Source organism: Mustela putorius, unplaced genomic scaffold (genome assembly GCF_011764305.1).
Source record: "Mustela putorius furo isolate JIRA1106 unplaced genomic scaffold, ASM1176430v1.1 tig00000743_pilon_pilon_pilon, whole genome shotgun sequence".
NCBI lineage: Eukaryota > Metazoa > Chordata > Mammalia > Carnivora > Mustelidae > Mustela > Mustela putorius.
The window spans coordinates 3,924,640-3,934,067 of record NW_025421464.1 but is presented as its reverse complement, the minus strand read 5'-3'; the positions used below and the strand labels follow the sequence as shown (position 1 = coordinate 3,934,067).

Sequence of the window (9,428 nt, the reverse complement as noted above, 5' to 3'; positions counted from 1 at the left end):
GTTGTGTGGCTTCCTCCCTCCCCTGGGGCAGGCCTGGGTCACCCAACAGGCTGACTCAGCCCATGCAGATGAACAAAGACGACCGAGATATGGTTTAAGGAAAGAATTTGACATTTACTATTCCAGCCCCTCCCCCAAGAAACTTCAAAGTAACCATCAGAGCGAAAATCTTGTTCTCCTTATTTTACAGTTTTGTAGGATATTAAAAAATGGGGTGAGATCATTATAATTTTTCAGTGCTTTAAGGGCCCATATTTTAATGAGTCTACAATACACATCTGTTTGTCTTTTAATCTTTGAAATTGGGATGCACGTAATAGTTGAGGTATGTGTAAAAAGCACATGGTGATACCCAAAATAAAATAACAATGGTTAATGGTGTTACACATATTACAACAATGGGTCTCAAATTGGATGAAATGCGGTCCCTTGGGCTCTGTTCTTGGAGACGGGGCCTGGCCGTAACCATCTCCTCCTCCACTGTCCCACTCCCAGGCCCACTCCTGCCCACCACCCACGAGCCTTTCTTTACCCTCTGTCTCCAGTACAATCCTTCAAACTTTCTCAAGCTTTTCCTCTGCATAAAACCCCAAAGGAATTGTGAGGGTGTAGCTAGCCCCCACTTCTGACCCAGACAGAGAAGTTTTCAGTTGAGTGAAAGAGCACAAAAGAATGAAAAGAAATTTAATTTCATGAGTAATAGCTAACAGTTCTTTGCACTGTGCTATAGGCACTATTCTAGGTGATTCATGTGTGTTAATTCATTTAGTCCTTACAGCCATTTAGCTACTAGTGTATCCCCATTTTAAAGATGGGGCAAATGAGGCACAGAGAGGCACTATAACTTGTCCAAGATCACATAGCTATTAAGTGGCAGATAAAACAGCAAAATTCCTCCTTTGCCCCAGAGGTAACTCTGTCATACCTGTGGTCTATATCTTTCCAGATCTTGTTTTTATTGGAACTGTGGCATAAACATACAGGAAAATATCATTTTACTTTTCCAAGGGGGAAGAATAACTAGAAATGTGCAACTAGCTTTTCCTACTTCATCCTAGGACCTAAAGATATCTTTTCTGTACAAAGACATAGATTTTTCAGATCTTTGTAGTTTTAAAAAATTTTAAAAATATTTACTTAATTACTTAAGTGCCGAGATCAAGAGTCATATGCTCTTCAACTGAACCAGCCAGGCGCACCTCCTAGCTGTTTTTTGTTTTGGTTTGGTTTTTAAGTAGGCTGTACCCACTGCATCTCTAAGAGCCTTTTTTCTAAGACTTTATTTATTTATTTGACAGAGAGAGAGAGATCACAAGCAGGCAGAGCAGCAGGCAGAGATAGAGGGGAAAGCAGGCTCCCCGCTGAGCAGAGAACCTGATGTGGGGCTCAATTCCAGGACCCTGAAATCATGACCTGAGCCGGAGGCAGAGACTTCAACCCACTGAGCCACCCAGGCGCCCCCCTCTAAGAGCCTTTCTAAATGCAACAGCGCCCTCCCGGTACCCTACTGGAGGATATTTGGATTGTTTCCTATTTTCCCCCATGACAAACAATGCTGAAGAGAACATCCTCACACATGCTTCTTTCTTGTCCACAAGGATATGTTTCATAGGGTCGGTTGTGATGGTGACCTTGCTGAGTCAAAGGCCATTACAGTTTTAGCAACAATACTGCCAAACCTCCCTCAAGAAGGCTTTTCTAGGGGCGCCTGGGTGGTTCAGCCTGTTAAGTGTCTGCCTTCAGCTCAGGTCATGATCCTAGAGCCCTGGGATCGAACCCCACATCTGGCTCTTTGCTCAACAGGGAGCCTGCCTCCCCCTCTCCCTCTGCCTCTCCCCCTGCTTGTGTGCACATGCTCTCTCTCTCTCTCTCTCTTTCTCTCTCTGTCAAATACATACATACGTACATACATACATACATAAAAAGAAGGCTTTTCTAATTTACCTTCCCACCAGCTGGAGATCCTGTTTCCTCTAAGAAGCACAGCATTTGGAGTCACCCCACCTGGGGTTGAATCCCACCTTTGCATGTATGTGTTTCTTCCTCTCCTCCTCTTCTTTCCCCCTCCTCCTTCTGTTATGCAGGGTCCCATTGTACGAATAGTCCACAGTTGACCTGTTCTGCTGTTGACGGGCATCAGGATTGTTTTCAGAGAAGACTGCCATGATCACACAAGCACATGTTTTTTGGATGTATCTATTTACTCTTCTTGGACATATAAACCTAGGGGTGTTGCTGAATCATAAGAGAGATACAGATTTAGCTTTAGTATGTAATGCCAAATAGTTTCCAAAGGGGTTGTACCAACTTATTCTCTTACCAATAATGTATGAGCGTTCTAGTTGCTCCACATTCTCATCAACACTTGACATCGTCAGCCTTTTGCATTCTCACTATTCTGGTGGCACTATGCTCTTGTCACCCTCATATCACCCCAAGAGGTGAATTTGTGTGTGTGGATACTGTTGATTAGTGACTGACCTCATCAATATTCTCCTCTCTAGCTACCTTCTAGCTAAGGGGAGTGCTGGGTATAATTCTGGCCAATGAGACAGAAGAGAATCCATGGGGTAAAACTTCTGGTAATACGTAGACTTTCTAAGAAGAGTTGATCTCCCTTCATTCCTTTACTTTACTTTCTTTTTCTACCTGGCACATGGACCTGATGTCATCCATGGAACAATATATCCCATGAGGCTACAATACAACAAAAAGGCCAACAGAATCATGGAGACCCTGGCCACGACATCATTAAGCCAGTGAAACAACCCAAGCAGCTCCCTATGTTGAGACTTCATGTAAAACAAAGTCCCCTAACTTACTATTGGTTCAGTTTTCTATGGCTTGCGACCAAGAGCATTCTTTGGCAATACTTTTACTATCTCCACTCTGCATCTGAGCAAAGAGAGGCTCAGGCAATTCAACTGAAGCAACAATGTGCAAGGAGCATTCGGGAATGGAGAAGGTTCTGAGATGCATGGAGTTGACAGGAAATGAGAGACCTTTCCTTGACAGGACCCTTGGGCACATGGTACCCTTCCTGAAGGCTCAGAAGGGGAAACAAGGCTGCCATAAGGACCTCTGTAAAGATCAGTCTATCTTTCAGGACAAATTTTACAAAGTATCCTTCCTCCAACTAAAGTCAACCTCAAATCAGCACCCCCCTCCATTTACTCTAGTAGAGCAGCCCTGAAAGGAAACATTCTGGGAAGGTCAAGAAGTGTGTTTTGTATAGAAAATGAGGTTCTGAAGCCGCAGAGGAAACATCTAAGACAAGCACCCATGTAGGCAGGACCAGGGATAGGGAAGCCTGAGCCAGCAAGGAGTGAAGGAATGGCTGAGTGGGGGAGTGCTGCAGGCAGGGAGGGAGTGGGCCCAGGGTGGGAACTGAGTTTAGATCCTGATGGGATGAGAGTACTCAAGGAAGAGCCTGGCATCCATATATTCATTCTCCCCCAACTCCCTTTGGTGGCTGCACCTGCTAAGGGTCCCTGAGTAATCCTGGCCTGGTCTCAAGAAAGTGGTGAAGGTATCACAAGATTTGTGATGGGGCAGCTGGCCATAGGATATCTCTGTGGGAGAGGGTCCCTATACCCAAACCATAATTGTGCTTACTTCCCCATGTGTGGAATTGCCTCCTGCCCCCAGGAAAGCTCCCTGAACAGTGATTATAACAAATTTCCTTTTCTATCCCTAAGGATGAGAACTGGATTGGGAGTAAGAAAATCTAAGCCTCATCTGACTTGTTCATTAATTTGCTGTGTGACCCTCGACAAATCAGTCAGCCTCTCTGGGCCTCAGTTTCATTATGGCTAAAAGAGAGCATGGGCTTGATCTTTGAGGCCCTTCTAGATCTACCACCCATGATTCTCTACCTCTTCTCTCTAACCCATCTGGTATGTGTAATTACATTACAAGAGTATAGCACATCTTATGATCCTGTTGATGGACATTCAGGTTGTGTCTAATATATCACATTTACAAACAATGATGCAATAAACAATGTTGTACACGTCTTCTTGAGCACATGTGTGATATTCTGTTGGGTATAGACTTGGGAATGGAATTGGTAGGCATGCACAGCTTCAACTTGGCAAGTTACTGCTAATTGGCTCCCCAAGAGATTATGTGCATCTACTTTTCCCTACTAACAAAGCATGAGAAGTCCTAGTACTCCTCACTGTTGTCAGCATTTGGTTTTAGCAGACTTATTAATGTTGTGATGGAGATATAACACAGTACATTTAAGTAAATAAAATACACCTGTCCTAAGCGTCCAGCTTCATGCATTTTTACTTTTGTTCAAAACCATGTAACCTCTACCCAGACTGTTTCTAGACCACTAGATGACTCCTTCATGTCCCTTCCCAGTTAAGAGTCCTCAGTCTCTCTGCCAAAGTAACAACTGTCCTATTTTCTACAAACGTACATTAGTTTTGCTTGCTCTTGAACTTCATACAAGTGGAGTTATGCAACATGTACTCTTTTTTTTTTTTTTAAGATTTTATTTATTTATTTGTCAGAAAGAGAGAGGAGTGAGAGTGAGCACAAGCAGACAGAGTGGTAGGCAGAGGCAGAGGGAGAAGCAGGCTCCTGGCTGAGCAAGGAGCCCGATGCGGGACTCGATCCCAGGACGCTGGGATCATGACCTGAGCCGAAGGCAGCCGCTTAACCAGCTGAGCCACCCAGGCGTCCCAACATGTACTCTTTTTTTGTTTGGCTTCTTCCACTCAATTTAGTACCGAGATTCGTCCGTGTTAAAAAAGAGAGAGAGAAATTTACTTGAGGAATTGAATCACATGATTACAGGGACAAAGTCTCATGATCTACCATCCTCAAGCTGGAGACCCAGGAAACCTGGTGGTATAATTCTGTCCAAGGGCAGGAGAAGATCAATGTCCAGCTCAAACAAGCCATCAGGAAGGGAATAAACCCTCCCGTTCTCCACCTTTTGTTCCATTCAGGCCCTCAGTGATGCCTACTCACATTGGGGAAGACAATGTCCTTTACCGAGTCCACTGATTCAAATGTGACTCTCACGTGGAAACACACAGAGACACCCAGAAAGAATGTTTAATTTGGACACCCTGTGGCCCAATCAAGTTGGCACATAAAATTAACCATCACAAAAGGTGAGGGTGGTGGGTACTTTTTGCCAACCAGAGCAGCATTGGGAGGGGGACCTGATGTTGGGCCTGCCCCTTGCTTTTCAACTCCCATGGTGCCTAGGAGAGGCTCTACACTCAATAGAAGCTCAAGAAACTTGATAAAGTGACTGATTTCATGGAGACACACCCCCAATAGTAACAATTCAATATGGAGCACCTACATATCTGGGGCACCTTTTTATTCATGACTTCAACTTTCCCTCTTGACAACCTTAGGAATCCATGCCATTGTCCTCTTCTATAAAGGTGGAAACTGAAATCCACAGAGGCCCCACTTGATCTGCCTTAGATCCTAAAAAAATGAAGTGCGGTGGGTTGAACAGTGGCCCCTCAAAAGATATACCTATGTCCTCGCTCCAGAACCTGCAAATCGCAGGTGCAATTCAATTAAGGATCTCATGATGAGTTTATCTGGATGGACCCTGAATCCTAAATCCAATGATAAGAATCCTCAGAAGAGACGAGAAGTCGGAAGAGACACAGAGAGAAGAGGAGGCCATGGGAAGATGGAGACAGATTGGAGGGATGTGGCCATAAACCAGTGAACTCCAAGAGCCACCAGAATCCAGAAGAAGCAAGAAAGCATTCTCTCTCCTAGAGCTTTCAGAGGGAGTGTGGCCTGGCTGACACCTTGATTTTGGACTCCGGTCTCCATAACTCTGCAAGAAAAAATTTCATTTGTTTTATACCACCAGTCCACGGTAAGCTGACACAGCAGCTGCTGGAAAGGAACACGCAAGGGTAGCAGAGAAGGCAATGGAAAGGAAGGAGAGAGAGTCCGCCTTCCCTCCTGAAGCTCATGATTCTTCATCTTTATGACCCAATTTCCTGCCTTCTGCTCCTAGTTCATTTCACTGCAGCCTCCCGGGTCTCCTCATCATTCCTGGAATGTACCAGATTCATTCTCACCTAAGGTCTTGGTGTTTGCTGTTTCCTTTGTCTAAAATATTTGTCTTCCCCTTGACACTCAGTTCTCTGCTCCCCAAACAGGCCTCCCTGGTTTCCTCTCTGCATCTCCCACCTCCCAAGTCACCCCCATCTCTCTGATTTTTTTTATGGCCCTCACCACCACTTGATGTGACATTTGTCCATGATATATGTGTTTATATATGTAATATCCCCTCCAATTAAGACACTGGTTTCTGGGGCGCCTGGGTGGCTCAGTGGGTTAAGCCGCTGCCTTCGGCTCAGGTCATGATCTCAGGGTCCTGGGATCGAGTCCCACATCGGGCTCTCTGCTCAGCAGGGAGCCTGCTTCCTCCTCTCTCTCTCTGCCTGCCTCTCCATCTACTTGTGATTTCTCTCTGTCAAATAAATAAATAAAATCTTTAAAAAAAAAAAAAAAAAAAAAAACAAAGACACTGGTTTCTCTAGGGCAGGGGCTTTACCCCCAGCCTGTAGCAAAGTTCCTAGTCCAGAGTAAATATTTAGTAAATGTTTGAACATTAAAAAAAAAAAAAAAAGATTTTGGGGGCACCTGGGTGGCTCAGTGGGTTAAAACCTCTGCCTTCGGCTGAGGTCATGATCTCAGGGTCCTGGGATTGAGCCCCACATCCAGCTCTCTGCTCAGCAGGGAGTCTGCTTTCCTTCCTCTCTCTTTGCCTGCCTCTCTGCCCACTTGTGATCTCTGCTGTCAAATAAATAAATAAATAAATAAAATCTTTTAAAAAAACTACTAAAAGCTTTTATTTATTAATTTGAAAGAGAGAGAAAGACAGCAAGAGAGGGAACACAAGCAAGGGGAGTGGGAGAGGGAGCAGCAGGCTTCCCGCAGAGCAGGGAGCCTGATGCGGGGCTCAATCCCAGGACTCTGGGATCATGACCTGAGCCGAAGGCAGATGGTTAATGACTGAGCCACCCAGGTGCCCTGGTATCCAATAAAAATCTGAATGACTGGCTCGCTTTGACAGCACATAGACTAAGACTGAAATAATATGGAGAAGATTAGCATGGCCCCTACAAGGTTGACAAGCAAATTCATGAAGTGCTTCATACATTTGTATGTTAACTAATGTACAAATTAAAATTAATTAATTAGAATTAAAATTAAAACAAAAAAAGAGAATAAACTAGTTGACTAAAAAAATGTTTTGAATGAATGAACAAATGATCTACTAATAGTGGTGGGAATGAAGAGGAAGAGGGCCCAGGTGTGACTCTGTCATCCAAGTTGAAGAGACAACTGTGTGGGGGAAGCTGTTGGCCCTAACAGGGTCCCTGGTTCTCAGCCCAAGTGTGATTAGGAGCCTCAGAAAAGCCTTTCTCCACCCTCCTCCTCCTGGCTTGCCTAGTCTTCCCAACTGGTCACAGTCCCCAAGGGTTCATTTGGTCCCCAAGGGTTCATTTGATTCAAACATCCTTGGGAAGGTTTGAAAGCATTCTTTGTTTCTACATGTTCTCATTTTTTCCCAAGCATCAAGCACGGACAGATACCATTCAGAAAACACCCGGGCTCACGTACATAGGCACACACCATCTAACACACACGCTTGGCCATATCCCACATTCTCATGGATCTTCATGGCTCCATCTGCCCCCATCCATTACTAATTGTGTGCAGCTGGGAACACACACTCACCCTCAGTCATTCTCACTCCCCTGTCTCACACACTCACACACTCCCATAGTCCTGCAGGTGCCCCGGTGCATGGGGAGGCCTGCACTCAAGGTCCTACCTAGGTAAGTCTTCATACTGACACACATACACACTCATTCAGCTCCTCTGGGCATGTGGGTCCATGCACATACATCCATCCTTGAACATACCTCCAGGCTTCCTCATACACATATAAACAGGCAATGGCCTGGGTGGTGACCCCCACTCGTCAGATCTTGGCATGATGACAGTGATAGTGACTGAACATTGGCCATGTGCCAGGTACCTGGCCTTTGGACCTTTGGGACCTTGACTCATATAATCCTCAGAGAAATCACACGAAACAGGTGTTATTTTTAGTCTCATTTTATAGATGAGAAAATGAAACTCAGAGCCATAAAGGGTACTGCTTGGATTCTAACCCAGGCATCTGACTCCAGAGCTCCCCACTTCCTTATTGGGTGTGGTAGAGCATATTTTTAAAAAATGACCACATCAATAGCTCCCATCCCTCATGCTCTTCTAGAAACTTGTCACTCTCCAATGGAACAGTAGAATCTATGGCCCCTTCTCTTGAACTTGAGTGGGTCTCTGGGACTGCTTCAAATAACAGTATGGTAGAAGTGATGCCAATATCAATTCCAAGGCTAGATCCTGAGAGATGATACCAAAAAATGGCCAAGACATGGAAACACCTGACTGTCCATTGATGGATGAATGGATAAAGAAAAAATATGCCACTTTCCCCCACACAATGGAACATTGTCCAGTCATAAAAAGAAGGAAACCTACGGCACCTGGGTGGCTCATTCAGTTAGGTGTCTGACTCTTGGTTTCAGCTCAGGTCATGATCTCAGGGTTGTGAGCTGAAGCCCTGCATCAGGCTCTGTGCTGGGCAGGGAGCCTGCTTGGGATTCTCTCTCTTCCTCTCCCTCTGTCTCTCTCCCCACTCATGGGCTCTTTCTCTCTATCTTTCTAAAATAAGTAAATCTTTGGAAAAAAAAGAAAAGAAGGAAATCCTGCCATTTGGGACAACATGGACCGAGTTGAGGGCATTGTAAGTGAAGTAAGTCAGACAAAGAAAGGCAAATACTGCAGGTCTTATTTATACGTGGAATCTCAAAAAGCCAAATTCATAGAAACAGAGAATAGAATGGTGGTTGCCAGGGGCTGGGAGTGGGGAAAATGGGGAGATGTTGGTCAGAAGGCATAAACTTCCAGTTAGAAGATGATAAGTTGTGGAATGTATTATAAGATGGTGATTATAGGGGTGTCTGGGGGGCTCTGTTGTTAAGTGTCTGCCTTAAGTTCAGGTCATGATCCCAGGGTCCTGGGACTGAGCCCTGCATCGGGCTCCCTGCTCAATGGGAAGCCTGTTTCTCCCTCCCCCAATCCTCCTGCTTGTGTTCCCTCTCCTGCTGTGTCTCTCTCTGTCAAATAAATAAAAAGAATTTTTAAAAAAGATGGTGACTATAGCTAGCAATACTATATGGTATACTTGAAAGTTGCTAAGAGAGTAGATCTTTTTTTTTTAATATTTTATTTATTTATTTGACAGAGAGAGATCACAAGCAGATGGAGAGGCAGGCAGAGAGGGAGATAGAGGGAAGTAGGCTCCCTGCTGAGCAGAGAGCCTGATGCGGGACTTGATCCCAGGATCCTGA

General features: G+C 44.9%; 1 pseudogene; it reads left to right on the top strand.

The window, feature by feature from the left end:
* The first annotated feature begins 7,066 nt into the window (after window positions 1–7,066).
* LOC123393143 lies at window positions 7,067–7,167 on the top strand (annotated as a pseudogene).
* The last annotated feature ends 2,261 nt before the right edge of the window (window positions 7,168–9,428 follow it).